Source organism: Galleria mellonella, unplaced genomic scaffold (assembly GCF_026898425.1).
Source record: "Galleria mellonella isolate WM207_F2 unplaced genomic scaffold, CSIRO_AGI_GalMel_v1 utg40, whole genome shotgun sequence".
Classification (NCBI taxonomy): Eukaryota; Metazoa; Arthropoda; class Insecta; order Lepidoptera; family Pyralidae; genus Galleria; species Galleria mellonella.
The window spans coordinates 1,627,374-1,648,640 of record NW_026442094.1 but is presented as its reverse complement, the minus strand read 5'-3'; the positions used below and the strand labels follow the sequence as shown (position 1 = coordinate 1,648,640).

The 21,267-nt window shown below is 30.2% G+C and overlaps 1 protein-coding gene across 1 annotated transcript in view; it reads left to right on the top strand.

Annotated features, from left to right (window-relative positions):
* The window catches only part of LOC113514027 (uncharacterized), a 60,492-nt gene that overhangs the window by 3,441 nt on the left and 35,784 nt on the right, over positions 1 to 21,267 (top strand). The gene's annotated exons all lie outside the window — the stretch shown is intronic.

Below are 21,267 nucleotides of genomic sequence, written 5' to 3'. Positions count from 1 at the left end.
CACGGATTAATTAATTTTGTATTTCTTTTTTATTACATACCGCTTTCTAATAAGTTTGTATAATATGTACCTAGTTATGAAGTTTGTGTAATTTAATGTAAGTAGTCATATATTTAAATTATGTAAATAGATAAATTACCTATAGGCGATGGTTACCACTTTCCATCAGGTGGGCCGTCAGCTTGTTTGCCATTCTAAGTTGTATAAAAAAAATTCCTCAGAACATTGTAGCAACTGTTCGACTCAAAAAAGCGTAAGATCAAATTTAATTAATTAAAATATTATTGTATATTTAAAAACTTCGATCAATTTTCCAGTAATAGTCAATCTCGTTAACAATCATAATAAATTTGAGAGATTATGACAGTAGTTTCGTTTCATCTTGATAACGCAATATAGATAATTTAAGTATTTAACGATAATATTGCACAAATAATTCATTAGGTCATAATTTTATCTCGGAACTAATTTAGTTTTCGCACAAACTTACTAAACCGGCGAGATTGGGATCAAACTAGATTATCAAGACAAGTCAAGCCAGCGAACTATATTTATAGTAAACAACAAGACTTTGCTTTTTATATATCCTTGTTTATCTACTGAAAGTGTATTTTCAACAGATTAAAAAAAAAAGGATATTATCAGTTTGGGTGTATTTTATTTACATGTGTTGTGTTACCCTATAATTCCGTTAGTTTTAAACCGGTTTGAAAAATTCTTTTTTACAAGAAAGGATTTCATAGAAATTTTATTAAAATCGCTTCAGTATTTTTTTTTGTATGCAACTTAGAATGGCCAACAAGCTGACGGCCCACCTGATGGAAAGTGGTAGTCATCGTCTATAGACATGAGTAGTACCATAGACATAACAGAGTATACTGTTTCGCCCATGATACCCCCTATGCGTTGCCATTCCTGAGGACTCGGCTGTTATCCCTCTATACGTTGTAAATTCACTGCCATATCCCACCCTTCAAACCGAAACACAGCCACAGAAACACGAATGAGACAGAGGTACCCAAGCAAATGACTTGTACAAAATCTTTCTGCATTTAAAAGGTTTTTCTACAATTAAAATCAGTTTCTTTTGTGGAATACACTCTCGAAAAATAAATTTTGAATACATTTTAAATGACGTGAACTATTTATCGTTTCGTTGCATCTACTTACTACTAACATAACAGTTTTTAAGTCATTCTATTTTTAATATTTTGGTACAAATGCAAAAACTAAAAAGTGTGATTTAAAAACTGTAAACTATAAACTACTGTAAACTATATCTTTTAATAACAATACAATAACCCTTATTGCATTTTCATTATTTCTCAGGTCACCATGAATAAATAAACATAATTTCCCAATACCAACTCTACAATTATGTAATAAGTTTTCCCGCACGATTTGACCATTTTGTTCCTAACGTAATAATCTCTCACGCACGCACACAAGTAAATTTAAAGGCCAATAATATAAATGCAAAAGAGGTTTTAATCGACATTAGAATCAACATGAGAAAATATGGCGTCTGACATAGAAAGAGAATGCCGGTTTTATTCTTAGTCTATGGTGTTCGATGTTTAAAGTTTATTGCGATATTGTTGATTATAGTTTATTAATAGTGCCTGTGCTATTTAAGGTTGTGATGACAAGTAACATTTTTATGTTTATGATCATGATGAGTGATCACTGAGTAAATAGGTACAGGGCTTAGATTGGATAGATACAGCATTGAGCTTCAATAACGGGTCAACTTGCTAATTGTCATATTAGGTGACTCGTTTTTTTTTTATATGTGTTCTATATATTTTTGCTCACAACGTAACTTGACGTATCTATAGTTCATTATTTAATATATAAAATAAGTTTTTGCACATTAAAAAGGTGCAAAATTTATAAGACAAAATAAAATATAATATAGATCCTATAAAGGAATCACTCATAACTATTTGTCACGCAAAATTGTATGAAAAAGTTGACCCGCTTCTTTCGAAGTATTTGTATGGAGACACTCCATGTATATAATCTAACAGGGAGATAGATTAAGGAATATATTGTAGTATTAAGCAGCAACAGATCATAATCATTCGATCTTACTATTGATGAATGAGAGATGTAAATTTATATCCATTTTAAATGCATGACAGATTTATTATTATGCGCAGGTATTAGGTATCCTCAGTCCATGTAATTAATACGTTATTAAATTATCGTATTTAAAATTTATCAGTAATATCATTATTATTATTATTTTATTTCAAAATTACGTGTTGTTTTCCTGCAATTTGACAAACTTACGTTATAGATGCAACAAATAACTGTGGTGCAATAGAATCACAAGTATCTTATCGTATGCGAATTTGTTGGAAATATAATGAGACTCTTTGCAATTCCGAAAGTAGTGTGTTGAAACCTTGTTGAAACAGCTGCATCGCGTTAATATTATCATTTTAGCCTCATCCTATCCATTATACTTACAAAGTATAAATGTAGCTAGTTAGTAAATGTCGCACAAAAGTATTAGAACTAAATAATTAAATAGGATGAGTAACGTCACGACATCGCCGTGTGGTTTGGGTGTAGACTGGGATCACCTCTTTCTTCCTCATAGGTGTCGTAAGAGGTGACTATAGGAACTTAATGGTCGAGGGGCGGGCAGCGTTGTTCTTTTTTTAAACATCATCAAAGCCTGAATGTGGTTGCTAAATATAAAAAAATACACATTAGGACACAGTTCGTAATTTGGAAAGTCAGATATCATTTCATTGTTTACTAGTAAATAAACTAAAAAATAAACGTATTGCAGGCGTTCATAGGCTACGGTAACCGCGTACCATCAGGTGGGCCGTATGTTTGTTTGCCACCTCAGTGGTATAAAAAAAAACCGCCTCGGTTGCGGACATGTGGAGATTGCTATTTTTTCGCATATAAAATATAGCCCATGTTACTAAATATTAATGTAGCTTTCTATAGGCGAAAAAAACTTTTTATATGTCCATTACAAATAAAAAATATCTTTCCTTTTTATAATATTAGTTCAGATGGGAAAATAAAACTGGATAGTCAGGAATTTAATAGGCTTACTATGTGACTAGCCTATTTGACTTCCTAGATAGTTCAGGTATAGTTTCTTAACCGCGCAACCGTTAAACCGTATAAACCGTTAATGTTCATAGTTTAATATTTCACTTATTAACTGTGGACTGAGACTCAACATTTTCGTCCTGAATCTGTCCACAATACGATTCGGAGATTTCCAAATAGAACCTGCCTTGTTTGTCTAATTATAGCTGAAGATACATTAAAAAATAACAAGTTTTTATAAGCGTTGCACTCAATACTGTCCAGCCAATGTCATAAAGTTTTTGCGACTTATATCCCAAAGAAATAGTACAACATTCTGATATATCAAATAACATTCCATTTATGAATTGTTCGAAAAAAAATATGTATAATCAATATGAAAGTATTTTGTACTTACTTACTTGCGGTTTATCGAAAAATGTCCCATACCATAAAAAGCTCCATATAGGTCGTTCAATTTCGTATACTGTAATTTATTGTGTTGTTGATACAATAAGGGGGAAAAGGTTTTAACATTTGTTGTTAGCAATTCATTTATTTTATTTACTTTTTGATACAGTACAACAACAGACTTATAAATATATACAGTATTAGCTGTATCCCGCGGGTTCACCCTAGTAAAACAGTATATTTTTTTTATACAACTTAGAATGGCAAACAGCCTGATGGCCCACCTGATGGAAAGTGGAAACTGTCGTCTATAGACATGAGCAGTACCATGGACATAACAGAGTATACTGTTTCGCCCATGATACCCCCCATGCGTTGCCATTCCTTAGGACTCAGGTGTTATTCCTCTGTACCCTGTAAATTCACGTATAAAATTCAAATATCTTTTGTACTAAATCATAATATGATCTATCAGTGTATCAAAATTCATTGAAGTCCGTTCTCTAGTTTTTACGAGAAAGAGTAGCAAACATTTGCCCATTAATTCATTCGTCTATTGTTACAAACTTTCGTATTTTTAATATTATAATAGGATATTTAGCCATTTTCATATTTTAAAAGTATATTCAGGTTAGTAATATTTATTTATTATTTATTGATCATATTACAAAAATAAAACGCTTGGTACAAAAGGCGGACTTAAACTATACAATATCAATTAGTGTAATTAATAGATTTAGTTCCGATTAAAAAAACAGCGATAACTTATGACAAAATAAATATAGAAATTTAACTGGAGTATGTCCTTTAGATTCCAGAAAAAGTTATCAAAATCAGTTCAAAATTAACAAAAATTTGCTTCATAAAAATACAGATGAACTGAGACTCTCCTCCTTTTAGAAGACGCTTAAAAATAATGATATTTGTCTTTTATAGACAATATAAAATGAGTCACTTAAGATGAAGAGCCATGATTATAATATAGGTATCTCTAATCAAAAAACCAAATTATAATAATTATATACAATCAATGATGATGCATATTCGCATAAACACGCCCCAAATGCGAAATAATTGAACAAACTCTTTTTGTTTGATCAAAATCTATTATACGTCCATCATTATTTAAAAATGTTGCAATCTCCGTACTATTTTATATTACGTATCCATAATAAATACTTACGTGGGAACATATTAACTGTTCGGTCATAATTAAAAAATAAGGTCAGTAAAGGTGAGTAGAATTTGTTCAGCTAAATGGACTGAGTAATTTACGATGTGAGATATGCTCGTACATAGCTTGTATTCTCATATTATTATAATAATTTATAATTGTACAATGTTTAAAAATTTGTACACGTTTCTCAGTTATTTATTATGTGCCAGTGCAGTTCTAGTTAGTTTGAAACTATAAGTATATAAAAGGGGTTTAGTTTGTCCAGGACAATTTATTTATATATAAAAAGGTACACTGAAAGGCAAATGTATTTCATATAGGGACGTAAATATCCAATAATAAAAGTTTTTAGAAGCGAAGTTTCTAAACTTTGCCTCCACAAGAATCGAGAAAACTTGTAGATACAATGGTTTCATATTTCTGTGGTTCTACAAACATTGTCATATCTGCTTTCGTTTATATATTTTTGTGGTGAAAATTCATTATTTTTATCATTAAGTTTATAATAGCGTTTACCCTTAAACCACTGACTCCCTTCAACGCATATACATATTAGGTGTATTACTCGTATAAATTTTATAGTGATTGATTAAGTCATTAAGATAAGGGCTAAGAGGTAACAAAAACTCACTTTCCCATTTATAATAAATAAATATATTATTATTTATTATTATTATAATATTAGTAAATTCATAATATTCTTTATTGCACTCAGAAATATAGTAATAATATCAATGATTAGAAATAATGTGCACAAAGGCGAATTTATCTCGCAAAAAGAGATCAAAATTATATATTTATTATATGTTAACACAGTGTCAATGGAAACTGTATGTTTCTCTAGTAAAGAAAAACAAATTGTTACTATTGTTTCGCTACTTCTAAGCGCTACTGTTTCAATTCTTCCTTCAAGGCCGACTAAATGGTAATTTACACCTTAGCATTTCAAGATGTGTAATATAAACTCTCATGAAAATATAAGGTGAGAAATTTTAGCATAAACAAGTACATAGAATAATAAAATTAAACTAATTCAGAGTTACCTACATCAAATGCTTATAATTACAATAATATAACAACATTCCTTTAAATACCAAATTTACCGAATGAAATGATGTTTCTTTAATTCGATTGTTAACAAAAAATAATTTTCAATGCTAAAACAAATATCAAACTTTAAATACCAAGTTTAACGCGTCTTATTTATCACTTGTTGATATTTACAGTTTAAAGTTTTAGATTAATGCATTAGAATTTTCAGATTTTAGGTCATAAATAAAATCAAAGTAGTTTTATTTTTTCGCTTTACAAACATCGATGGCAGGGGGGAGAAGGAGAGCTCGGAATGCTTTATAAATGAAATTAAATAAACTCTTTGATTTTAGTACAAATTTATGGTTTTAGGATTTTCCCTTTACTGTACGATATTGCTTTTTGCCAAATTTCATGATTCCAGATCACGGGAAATACTCTATGGATTTTGATTCTCTTACAAATTTTAAAATATACTTTATAAACGACCTTGTCTTTTATGTTATTTAGTAGTTTGATTTTTTAACAGCTTACGAGAGATGATAGACTTGAGTACTTGATATTAATTTCAGCTTTATTTTAGCTCCACGCGTTCCAGAAAAAGGTCTTGATAGACAGATAACAAAGTGTTTTGTTTATTCTTTTGAAGCATAGAACCCTAAAACCTGAGCTATAAACATCTGAGATACTTTATACAGTTAACTTTGAGATTTCTATTTGGCTATTGCCCTAATATATAAAGGCAGTATTTTATTTTTATCTATACAAAACGAAAACGAAATGAGAAAAAACAATAGAATCTCACTAATGACGACTTCTAGAAGTGATTTATTTCATTGATTTATTTTATTGGTTTTCTTATATCTGAAATTCACGCATACGAAGTAGCGAAAAGCTAGTCTCAAATAAAATTATTTAAGATTTTGTTTCTTTTCTCTTATTTTCTTGTTACTAAGATTCGTGCCAACTGGCAATTTACTAATAGCCATTTTCATATTTTAATTATATTTCTATATTTTGCAGAATTTTATATAGGTATTATTGTTTATTTTGTTAAATGTATTTAATATTTCGAATTTGTTCCTCGGGCATAATTGTGCAGTTTTATGAACACCTATAGTATCACTGGGTTTCGGCTTAGTATTTACAAATAACTTTTTTTTATTATTATTATTCAAAAAAATACAAAGTTACAGAAATTATGTTACAATTAAATAATACAATTAAACTCTGTATATAAACCTAAAAAAATATTAAATATGAAAATACCTTCTCTTACCTTTACCACGCCGTTTTTCAGTAGAAAACAACATTTAGAATCCAACTGAAGTTTGTCACTAAGAGGTTTATAAAAAATATTCTAATGTATTCTAGACATCTCCTAATTTTAATGCATGCTTTGAAGATATCATGCTTTGATGTGGTTACACATCCCTGGAATACTAGCTTACCACATAGAGACATGTAATATTTAGCATTTCAGAGTTTCAGAGAACATGTTGTGTTATCAGTGTTTGGTAGTCAACCGCTTAAACTAATTGGAGGTTTTGAACTAACTTAATAAATCTGTTAATATGTTCTAAAACCACATCCTATCATAGCTGTATCCTATGCATTCATTTATTTATATATCTATACTACAGGGTAAATATATCTACCCTGTGGTTGATATATGAGAATCCTAGGCTATATTAATTTATTTATACTCAGTACGTTATTACCGAATTTTTGACAATATTTACTGTTAAAAAAAGTATTGAATGATATTTTTGGAGTTTCAGTCTAATAATCATAATTAGTACTTTATCACAAACAGACATTAAAAATCCATAAATCCGAAATTTGGGATAATGTAAAACATAAACTAATTAAAAATGAGGCTACTGTAAAATTATGGACATAAGTTAGATTATGCTTTAAACTATAATTATGTTTATAATGACAGTTTAGCAAGCTTCTGAATTTTGTCATCTAATTGATACGGATTTCTACGCCGCAGCATCATTAAATTGTACATAATCATTCCTATCCAACAAAATTGAAGTATCTCTTGAGAATGCTGAATATTTATTTAATTTTGCTATAACTGCTCTATGGAATTTGCAAACTTAAAGAGCTTATTTTAATAACTAATTGCTATTTGCGATTTAATCGCGAGAAATGTGATAACTAGAATATAATTCTAGTCATTTTAACCCGAAACTAGATTGAAATATAATTCTATCTTGTAAATGTTCTTATATTAATTTTAATATATTAAGATTTTGTTACATAAAGGGGCGAACTATTGTTTTAAAAAGAAAGTCTAACACAATTCTGGAATAAGATTTAGTTCTGAATTATTCTTATGTCATCATATGTCCCTTGTACGTACTCTTACTTCGTCAACATATATAAATAGATACGTTAGAAATAAAAAAAATACCTTTACGTACGCTGACCTAAAATTATATCATAAGCCTCTACGAAAATTGAATTAGTTTTATTGAAGAAATCACAAAACTTTACCTGTTAGTCTAAGCTTTGTAATTCTTTTTCCTTTCTTTAAATGAATCTAAAGCCTTCTGTTGAGTAAGTTCCCGGAACCAACAAACAAATGGTCCAATTTGCTAAACGAAATACGAGCCCACTTCGTTTTTGTTTTTATTCCAAAGTTGAGTGCCAAATTTCATCAGAGGGAACTTAACGAGAAAGCAAAGTGGCTTCGTTTATGACTAAACCAGTAATCAAATACGAAGTTACACTTTAACAGAGTCGTTAACGAATTTTTACTTCTTTACTAAGTATTGTTGTTTTGTTGTTTTTTAAAGGAAAAATAAGGTTTTTTTTTCTGTTTCACTTAAATTATTTCCCATCAGTAGAATTATTTTCATAACTTGATTTTATAGCGCTAAATTCAAACATTTAACATGTTATATAACATGGAATAGTCGTTTATCCTAATATAAATATGTTTGGACTAAAAAGGATTTGTTGATTGTTGGAAACGTAAACTTACTACGGCTATGTTTCTAGGCATTTAAAGAAATATTTTAATAACGTGTTTATTAAAATCGGATGAGTAGTTTTAGCGCTATAATGAAATATGCGTAAATAGTAACGTAACATAGACTACTAAAAACGTGACCTTTTTTGCTTTGATGTAGTCGGGTATCTATCTCATTTAATTGAAAAATTTACAAGTTGGGGGGTACAAGCCCATTCTCTATTTATGTTAATACAAAACATTTCGGAAACAATACCCGATGTCAATAAAACAATTAGATACCTATCTTCGGTTCTCACACAATCCCTCACTTCGATTGTTTTATGTAATTATCTAGACATTCACAGGTTTTATCTCTGCTTTTCAAGGCTCTTCAACCTTGATACATAGGTTGTTAAAATTTGTTGCTAAAATGTAGGTATAGTTCTCATTTATTAAGTTGGCGTGTTAGATAAATCGACCGAATCGTGTAGTCAAGAAGAATTTGAAGATATCGGTAACGTGTATTATTTATTATAGTATAATTTGACATCAAATTTATGTACATAAAATTTTGTTATTTTCTTCATACACTAACGATGCGCGACTTTACTGGTCCGACTGCAAAATTTTCGAGTGAGCAAATCATTCGGATTATTCGAATATCATTCGTATCACCAAGCATGGCAACTACTGGCAAAATCCCGCTTTTGGGAGAAGCCTATGTCCAGCAGTAAACAGTTAACAGCTAATATTATGAATGTAATAAATGGTTGCGCCTTACTTACTCCGCTTAGAAATTCAAAATACGTGTGGCAAATGTTAATAGACAGAGATGGTAAACAATGTTAATACTTAAATCTAATTAATACAAGAGACGGCGGTAAACTTTACCTAAACCTCTTTAACCCTTTGAGGTCAATGTAGTAGGTTTTCCTCGATCATTCTTTTTCCTTGGAAATATTTTCTATTTTTATTTATAATAATAATAATATTTACTTAATCAGACTACATAAGGCCCATTTTGGTAGTTATAAATTAGTTATGTTAGTAAATGAGCGGTCATAATGCTCTTGCATTGATAACCTGTCCCACCCAATATTTTAGGATGGGACAGTCCATTTTATCAGCAATTGTCTTCAGGATACTGTTTAAGCACGCACCCTACCCATTTTTATTTCCTTCACTGAATATTTTTGCTATTGAATGCTATGCAACAGGATTCTGTGCAAAAAATAGTGTTAGTTATAAAATAATGTAATTAGCAGACTTTGCCTGTTAACCAATAGCGCCAGTGTTGTTACTATTTCTTTTATATCTTGTCCCTAGAAGTTATATTATATTTTCTGTGTTTAAAGTAAGTTACTACTAAAGGAACACTGGTTTAAGAGACAAAAAAAGAGAAATTAAAATACCTAAAACCAGATATCAAATAGTCAACCCAACGTAGTAATAAATGTTTCGGGTTCAACAGAGGGGCATTACCAATTTGTGGTAAAATTAATCCTAACATACAATGGAATGATTTATTTATTTTTACTCGTTACTTTGTACGCGTGGATTTTAGTAATAGGAAAACCAATGAAACCAGCAACTTCTGGATGGCGTATCAAGATAAATCATACACCAGTTTTTATGTTAGACCTCTAAGAATATAACTGTCAAAACCGCATTCAATTTAATAGTAATTTTTGCGTGATGTCGAAACAAAAGTATAGACAAATAGATAAAATTTCTAAAAATTATTGTCTTGGCATCTGTTGCTCTTATTAAGATCTCTCATATCAGTTTTTCTTAAATATCTTCCATGCACAGACATCGTTTAGTTACAATTCTAATATATGAGTATGATTAAAAAATTTAATGCATAAGTAGTCAGATCATTTAACTAGGAGTTCAAGATTAACTTACATTACACAAATAATTAGACAGTATATTCTTTATTGTTTACCTACTCCAAAGGATTGCAGCAATAATCCATATTAATATTATAAATGCGAAAGTGAGTTTGTTTGACGAGGTCATGTGCAAAAGCTAGTTTTATTAAAAAAATCAAGAAAAAACATACACTTTCATTATAAAATTTTATGAATACTATCTAGTAATAGAAATATTATACATACATAACATTCATTTAATGTACATGCCATTAAAATATAAATGCCCCATCAAAAATACACTCCCGTACGTTATATCGTGTCTTCCTAGTCCTCAGCAGCACAATATCCCATCATAGTAGGGCCATGAAATGTTTATAGCCTTATATTATGGAATTGTGATTCGCTATAAAAGATATACCAGCCAAAGAAAGAAAAAGATTCTGCGCTATTTCACTTGAAAATCACAAAGAGAAAAGGGAAATTGGAAAGTCAAGGAAATTAATGTAAATCGCGTTTGGTTAGAATTCTCCTTGCCCTTTTTATACAGCAAAAATAATATTCTCTAGATACGACGTTTTAAGAAATATATTATTGGTAGGGCTTATATTTAAAAGAATATATATGCCTATTTATTTTATTTTAAATTAACATATGTGTATATTTCAATTTTAATTGAATAATATAATATGTTTGTATTATTCAGAATCAGTTATTTAAATGTGTTCTATAATGACCCAGTTCTGTCAAGTCAGAGGGAGACTTTGTACAAAAGTCGATTGCTTGGGTACCTCTGTCCCATTCGTGTTTCAACCGTGAAGCAGTTGTGTTTGCATGGCTGTGTTTCGGTTTAAAGGGTGGTATATGGCGTGAATTTACTGGGTACAGAGGAATAACACCTGAGCCCTCAGGAATGGCAACGCATGGGGGTATCATGGGCGAAAGAGTATACTTTGTTATGTCCATGGTACTGCTCATGTCTATAGGCGACGGTTACCACTTTCCATCAGGTGGGCCGTCAGCTTGATTGCCATTCTAAGTTGTATAAAAAAATCTATTTAGTTAGGTATATTCATAATTAAAGCAGTAGTGGTTGATGAAAATATTATGTAACATTCCTCCAAATCCAAAAGCTCCTCCACCATTTTCATCTTGCTTTAAAATACTTAAAGAAACAAAATTTAGAATACTTTTGAGGTAAAAAGAGATTTCTTTATATTGGCATAATACATCGAATTCATAGCCACCTGATGGTAAGTTATTATGAAATCCATCTGCGTGGGCTGCAGGTCCAATGCAAGATCGCATCTAATCTGCACTCTACATTATTCCGACTTAAATAAACAAGAGATTTTATCCAGCTTTGTAACTAGCCCTCTGCACAAACAAATGAATGAAATTTTAGCCAGTTAAAATTAAATTCTAACATTTAGTTACACCAGGGCGTGACAATTACGAAGAAAGAAAATTTTGCTCAAAATAAATCTCAATAGATGGCGGTACTAGTTGCGATTTGCTATTAATCCTTGCGTAAAATAAAAAAAAAATTTATTACTGAAATATTAATAATTCTTATTCTAAAAAATTCCCTATTTAATTTCTTTTCTTAAATAAAATTTTATATTTTTTTTAATTGTAAACAACATAAATTTAGTCTATGTTATAGATAGTAAACATTATCTATGGTTACACGCACACAAAATAAATATGATCATAAATGGCAAATTTATAATAATCATATAATGATTACTTACGTAGGAGACCTTGAGGTCAGAATGCTTATTAAAGTGCCCTGTAACATCCTAGAGAAACTTGTATACCGCAGTCTCAGCAACTATAGTAAATTACATGTACAACTCAATAACTTTATTTCTTTAGAAACTTCTCTCAGTAACGATTAATCATTATATCGTCAGTAGTAAAAATAGTACCTCTATTCAAGTAAGATTTAATTCGAAATATCTATTTTTCAATAGAACCAAAAAACTATTTCTGTATATCTAACTTCTCGCGTACAGCGACCCATATATTCATTGCTTTATTTCTAATAACATAATAAGTGATTGGTATAATCGTGTAGATAAAAATATAAAAAGAGAAATCAACTACAAACTCAAGCAAAACAGAATATAATCGAAATAGTTATTTTGTAATAGAGCCAAAAAACGATATACGTATATTCCCCGTACAAGGGCCCAAAAATTATTGCTGGATTCCTTGATTAATTATGTAGATACAAAAGAGAAACTAAGTGTAAAAAAGTGTAATTTCCGTATTTATCTTCACGCCAAGTTTCTTTGCGGAATTGGCAGAGAGAACCGAGTGCGAAAGGCCAGCATCCTCACACGTGCATCTCTTAGTAAATGCACTTACCTAACTCATATCATAAATACACGCCAATTACAAAGATTCTCAATTCAAATAGTATATAGTTTGTTGATCAATATAAGTTATTCTGAATCTTTCCCGATTCCTGTATCCTTCCAATTCCACATTTCCCTAATTTTGCTATAACATAATTATGTTAATTTGAATACGCTTTAATACAGGATTATAATTATTCATTATTTAATCGTTAACTACCTGCAAAATAGACTATTAGTTGCCATTATGTTAATCTTTATTAGCAATTAATAATTCGTTACGGAGGTAATTTTCAAAGTAAATTACCTTAAAGCCTTCGCGAATAATGGACACATGGTTCAAGAAAAAAACGTTCCTCTGTAGGCTCACAGTATAATATGCAATTTTAGGTATTTTATTATGACAGAATAAAAATATATTTAGGATTGATTCTCATCAGATTTCAAAGGTAGAGCAGACTAGGCAAAACCGCAGGCTTTTAGTTTGAGATAATTTGCTAAGTATGAGGTGAAATAACGCACGTGAATTGTAAAGGCTTGAAAATAATTCTTAGGATTTTCCAACGTATGCTATTAAATATAAGACATGGGATAAAAGAATTAATATTTTTGATATTTCGTTGGTGGTGTGTATTACGGTTGTTAGCAACTTGGCTAGCCCAGCTGTATAATATATAATAGCTGTTATACGGTTATATTTATGTTAATGAATAAATAAATAAATACATAAAAATATACTGATATGATACTTATTTTTTTGTTCGACATTGACTTTTTGTACAGACTACTGTGTACACGTAAATCGTGTATAGAGCAAGTGTACTAGGACTTTACTAGTTACATATGTTCAAGCACAGTACGGTTTTCGTTGATGCGATTTTTAATTCTTAGATATTCTGAACCATTCTTCTTCACTTACATGTTAAGACATATATACCAGAGGGGACTTTATAAAAAGTCGTTTGCTTGAGTACCTCTATCGCATTCTTGTTTCAACCGTAAAGCAATTGTTTGCATTGCTGTGTTTCGGTTTAAAGGGTGGGATGTGGTAGTAAATTTACAGGGTACAGAGGTGCTTAGTTCTCAGGACCGGCAACGCATAGGGGATATTTTGGGTGAAACATTACACTTTGTTATGTCTATGGTACTGCTCATGTCTATAAGAGATAGTTGAACTTTTTATCAGCTGGGCCGTCGGCTTGTTTGACTTTCTAAGTTGCATAAAAACAAACATAATTATATGAAGATACATGAATAAAATATAAATGATAAAGAAATGATAAAAATAAGTATCTATCTAGGGTATAATGATTAAAGTAAGCGAAAACTCAACTCTAAATAAAGAACTTTAAATTCTTTGATATTTTATGGATCTCTTTAGGATTATACCGGAATATTTCCAAGGAAACTTAATCTTTTGTTTAAGAAAATGAGATACTTCCTCGCTTCTATAATGGTTATGAAGCGCTGAAATAATGTAGGTATAAAGTAAGTTATAAACGTTTAGAGCTCAGCTTATTGTTGATATAGGTACAATAATAGATATACACACATACATAATGATATACGTTGGTTTGGTTACCATTTAGAGACGATGAATGAAAGAAAAATAAAAAGTACGAAGAAGAATTATCGAACAGGAATGTATGTTCTCTAAATAGGCGACGTGCTGAAAAAGGGCCAAATGTAAAATAATCGACCCATAATCGACAAGCGTGTATGAATAGATTGATGAATGCGAAAGAAGCGAAAGAGGTTTGTTTGAATCGCAGCATTTGGTATTTCATTATTTCTACCTACCCCAATTGGAGACGGACGTGACGGATTTGTATGTATGTAATAAATATACAAGGTAGATAAAAATAACTTACGTTACCAGAGGGAGACTTTGTACAAAAGTCGATTGCTTGGGTACCTCTGTCCCATTCGTGTTTCAACCGTGAAACAGTTGTGTTTGCATGGCTGTGTTTCAGTTTGATGGGTGGGATATGGCATGAATTTACTGGGTACAGAGGAATAACATCTGAGTCCTCAGGAATAGCAACGCATGGGGGTATCATGGGCGAAACAGTATACTCTGTTATGTCCATGGTACTGCTCATGTCTATAGGCGACGATTACCACTTTCCATCAGGTGGGCCGTCAGCTTGTTTGCCATTCTAAGTTGTATAAAAAAAAAAACTTACGTATGGAAAAATATATAAAATATCGCGCATGCGTAGATTTTAGAAGTAAGACTATTGTTGTCTATGTGTACCAGACTGCTTCTTAAAAAATGTCATAGAAATATCACGATAAAGACGTTTTCGTCAATGCACTTACGAGAAAGTACAAAACAACAGACGTTGCTGTCCCATTTTATTTCACACACCCATGAGCGATAACGTATCTATCGACAGATTTCGTTGCTACTATTAGTTGTTAAATCATTCAGGTGCACTCGTTCAAAGTCCTTCATAGTTCGTAGTGAACGTCTATGGCGCTATATACATATATATATATATATCTACTAGATATATAACTGCTCTTTTGAACGTAATATGCTGTTAGTATTTCGCAGTCTAAAGCTGGATTTACTCCGGACACCGGACGTCTGCGTTTAACTGCACTGACGTAAGAAGTAACTTTGAAGGAAATAATATGTTTATGTAAGAAAATATTACGCTAATACCAAGTGAGCTAGCTAGCGCCTGGTGATTATTAATTTACATGCAACTTGTTCTTAGGAACGCGCAGTTTGCAGATAAAAATACTTTTTCTCATTTACTATGCAACGTCCCTTGCGGCCGTCATGATAACTGAATTTCGATATCGCAATAAGCAAGAAATGTATTTATTGGACTAGGTATTTGTGGCTTAAATTCTCATAATTAATTATAGTTTAAGAGTGATATTAATTTAAATTTATAAGAATGATTGGATGGTACCCATTCGAATAGATTTAAATAAAGTTTCGACTTTCTTAGATGGACCTTTTTATAGACTTTTTTATTTTTATCTTAAATTACCAAATCACGAATTATAGTTATTTTATAAATAATTATTTATAATGCTAATATTTAATATCACCTACAAACGTAGTACTACAAATAAAAAAGAAAAAGATTAGAATTATTCTTTTTTAAAAAATAAAAATACTCATCACATGCACACATACATAGAAAAATACACGCATGTACGACTGCACACAAACAAACATAATACACTAAATAGCAAAGTTGAGTACTTTGTTTTGTTTATATCTATTATATTTGCCATGTAAATATATATATTATTATCTAATTTAAAAGAGCCGTTTTTAGTATTGGTTCGATATAATTATAAGACAGAGAGAATGAGGAGTCAAAAGTGTCTTACATTTAATGAAAAACCATTTCTTTTTACAATAAGGGTGAGAATATCGCGAGAAACGTGTGAATAATTTCAGTCAAAGACTCGAAAGGACGTCAAGCGGAGGATATCGGAGTGACACAGGCGCGCCCGACCTAAAAAAAATAGAAAGTGAATTCGAAAGCCCTTTTTTATACAAACGAGATTATCGCGGTTCAGAACGGATATTTTCAGTCCTTAATTCCGAGAATTATTCATAATGAAGGTCGGAAATTAAATTAGGATCCTTTTAATTTAGTTGTTATATTTTTTTGGTGCTGAAATGAAATTTGTAAGTCTAAAAAATTAAGATTACCTTTTTAATCATAACTAGAGATTTAATGTGGTATCCTGTTTTGATAAAATTCTTAATATTATACGGTGTCTATAAAAAATACCAGTTTTTCAGTTTTTAATTTAACTGAAGCTACTCAGATTAACTATAAAGTATGGTATTAATAATGTGTACCACAAATTTATTAAGTATTCAATATAGGATATCGAGTATTACGAAAAACTAAAAAACGGACATGTAGGAGTTATTAATTAATAATAAAAAAATAGATTTTTAGATTGAATTTTAAAGAGAATGAACCTGGGGCTTCGGATACATGAAGTTTTTATGTCTTATATGTTATTCTAATAAAATATATATTTATTTACTAATGAAATATGTATTTTTTGAAACAATTTTGAACATTATTGTAAACATATATAAATCAACACTACTTTTATATATATAGCTTATAGATTCCAGAGGTAACAAAAACAATTAAGTAAACTTCCAGATAATATATCAAGATAAAAAATGTATCAGATTTTCAATTAGACCTTCAGGAAAATAATTGTGAAAACTGCATTTAGTTTGGTGCAATAGTTTATGCGTGATGTCAAAACATACAGATAGAAAGACAGATATCAGATGTTATTAAAAACTATTAATCTTATTAGGCCCCTATTAAGACCCTTAATTATCTGCCATATACAGACATCGACGAATTGCAAATTTATTATATTTATTTATTACTTTTGAGGGAAGCTTATATCTTTAATAACTTAATATATATATATATATATATATATATATATATATATATATATATATATATATATATATATATATATATATATATATATGACAGCAATAAGCTAATTAAAAGTTATCATATATTATCACATATAGTTAACGAAAATTAAATTAGTTACAGTCTAGATACTCGTAGTTAATAAGTGTACAAATATAAGCTAAACATCTTTAAAATCAGAGAATTAATAAGATAAGATATGCTCGTTGGAAAATAAATATTTACCTGATTTGTTCATTAAATCCTCTATATTTTTTTTTGTGATAGTTAATTTCTTAATTCAATATGGATCTAGTTTATATATATATACATAACGAAAATATTTTCTGTATTCCGATGTACAGAAATATTGTGACATATTTCAGTCTTTTGGAATGCAGAAAAGCTTTCGCTTAGCTGCATACTGATAACGCATTTGTTCTGTTGTTTAGTCGACATTCGTCTGCAAATATCAACAGAGAAACCCAACTTTATATTTAAACATTATATAGGATTTATATAAATAATTTTTTTTAAGATATGTTTCATTCGATGGATGAAAATGAGTATTTTTATAGTTTAGTATGGCAATAGAAATACCTGTTAAAACCTGGGCATTAGTGAAAGGTAATAAAGATAAGGATAAGAATATAAGAAGGCGAGTGGCGAATCTATCAGAAATTAATCAATATGAGCCAGCTAAGGAAAGACTGCATATAGGCCAACTAGACAATATATAAGGCTAGCAAAATGGCTTGTTATATACTTAATGTTTTTGGATTTAAGATAATTGGACATATATATATATGGTTAAATGCATATCTAGGCTCACATTAGACTGTGTGCCCACACTTCATCGAACATATTAAATGGGGGACAGTGGAATGGTAACTCTACCTGTAATATCGGTATATGTTGGCAATGGTCCTGTGAGGGATAAAAGGTAAGGACGAAAGCAGATCAGTTGGCTCATCATGATGTATAAAAATTATTGAAGTACTTTAACTGAACTTTAAGAATAAACCATTATGGTTTCCAAGAGAAATCGCGTAGGAATCGTCCTGACAGAGTATATATTTTTTTATTGATAATAATGGAATTGCAACCCTGCCTGCACTATTGGTATACACTAGTGGGGCGCCAGCTAGGGATGATAGGTGAGAATAAAGCAGGTAAGTTGGCCCATCGTGACAAATACAACAATAAATCAATCACGATGGTTTCTAGGGAGATCTGCGTAGAAGTCAACTTGATAGGGTATATGCAATATAGCAATGGTGTTCTTACCTCTATTATTACCAATCTCTTCCCTCTCCGACAGAGTACAGTACAGGGTCACTAGTCTTCACAACTAACAATCTCTTCTCCACCACATCGAGCATATTAGAATCCAACGAGACAAGGAGCAAGCCGCAGTCGCGTATTAATTTCTTTTCTCGTTAATGTTTTTCATCACTGGGAAGTTAATTGTTATAATTATTTTCTTCTCAGTATTCTAATAACTTTTAAAGTAACTTTTACACCTCTATGACGTTATAAAGAAATAAACTATAGTCGACGGGCAGCGAGTTCATTATATTTTGAAACAGCGTGGCCGGAGAGTCGACTTTATTACCCTCTCTATAATTTAAACAAAGCAGCTTGTTTAGTAACTCCTGAGCTGCTATATGCATTTTGTTCTGAATTGTTACAACGTAAACATTATGTAAACAACTTCAAACATGGAATGCAGGTTGTAATTAGGTAATAATTAAGTATTACACTTGTAATTAATTTTGCAAGTAATTTTGAAATAGAAACAATGAAAGTAAAAGTTTCATACAAATAGTTGATGCTCATTGTCATCAATTATTTAATTACAATTTATCGCAATGTAGATAAGTATTTACAGACAGTTATAATGTTACCTTAATAGCTAATTAACAGCCTATTGTTGGGCATGGATCTTTCTCCATAAAAAGAGGATTTATTTTTATACGACTTAGAATTGCAAACAAGCTTACGACCCATCTGATGGTAAGTGGCAACTGTTGCCTCTGGACAATAAATCAACACAATGGAAAACACAAAATCTTATATGCACTGTAAGGACTAGTGTTTCCGTAAGCATTACCATTTCTAAGAACTGTAAGCCGTTATGTTAGCAGTGCATCCTGACATTTCATCGTCATATTCATATCGCTCCCTTAAAACCGAAATACATCCATGCAATCACATTTTTACTAGTAAATAGTCAAGTAAATAAAATTATAAGGTACAAAGACATACTTAATAAAATTATAAGGTACAAAGGCGTAACATCTTAGTCCTTAGAAATGGCAGTGGTGTCATGGACGACTTAGCCATTACTCTGTTACATTTATGGTATTTACCCTTCGTGTCTATAGGCGACGGTTACCACTTTCCATCAGTTGTGCCGTCAGCTTGTTTCCATTTTAAGTTGAATAAAAAACGAAATTTTGTAGATACTATAATGATTAAAATATATTATTAAGGTTAAAACCAACACAAGAACAGATAAGAATAAGGTCTAAATTTTCTACATAAATAAATACATATACTTTTAAACAATTTATTGATTTTTCTAATATTTTTAAGACTGCCATGTAGATGTACAAAATACAATAAATAAAATTATTTACTTTGAAAATAGAATATAATAGAATCGATATTCAATCGATAATAATAATAATAAAATGAATATCAATATTTTGTAATAAATTCAATTCAATTAATATATAAATTTCAGCCAGTAACTGTATTCAAAGTGGCCAATATGATATGAAATAACACATCTAGTTATTATAATTATAAATTGAAGTTGACAAAGAATCATTGCTGATTTGGTCTTGCAACCGAACAATCTGCTTGATGATGAAATAAAAACCTATTTCACATTGTGATTTGTATTCGGGTTGTTATATTGTACCGGACGTCGTACATAGCAATACCGATCGTTATTAGATAAACTATATCGCAACACAATTGAGATCTAATGGGCATGATCTAGATAGAATCGAACAAATTCAACTCCGGATATCGCTTATCCACTGATTTTAATGTTAAACGTGATTGTTACAACCTTGAGACATACTCGGATCATTAAATTGTCTCCCAAATATTATTATAATCATTACGACTCCAAAACCACAATAACCTTCCAGGGAAGTGGATGTGGGATCCAATCTGGCGTTAATGTTCTCGCGACCTCGAAATTCATTCGCACCGTCTTTTGTTTTGGCATTTCTTCACTCGGTAATGAGTACGCGTGACACAGATCTGAATGAAACGAAAATTGTATGCGATAATTACATACTTAGTTTATGATCTTGTGTGTACTTGAATGTAATTGTTGTTACCGATCATTCTATTTACTTTCATTATGCATTAATCTTACAGAATTATAATTATTATATATATGTCTATGATTAATTAAAGGTAATCATAATATACATTTGGCCTTCATTAATGTATAATTGATTTTAAATTTAATGCTTATAAATTAAAAGTAATGTATATAGAATATTAATTAAGTCGTGAGTTATTGGCTCATAATATTGTCCATATTCATATCAATAATCAATAATTATTATAATGAGTTTATTTCACCTCCACAAAGTAAACATCTGTAAAAATTTTTACAGATGTTTACTTTTATACAAAAATATAAGTATTGTAATTTGTAAATAATAAATAATAAAAAATTTTAGTGCATGTATGTAATTTATTAGTAGAATGTGATACGACTACACATAAAAAAAAATATTTTATAAATTGATATCATATTTTTAATGACATTATTTTACGTTAATTAATTATTTATACACCTTTTAGGTTAATCATAGACAGCTTGCTAAATGTATTTTAATAAACTATTTCCAATTATGTTTCACAAATAAATTATTGATTAATTGATATATTTTTTAATGATGATAACGGAATGGTAACC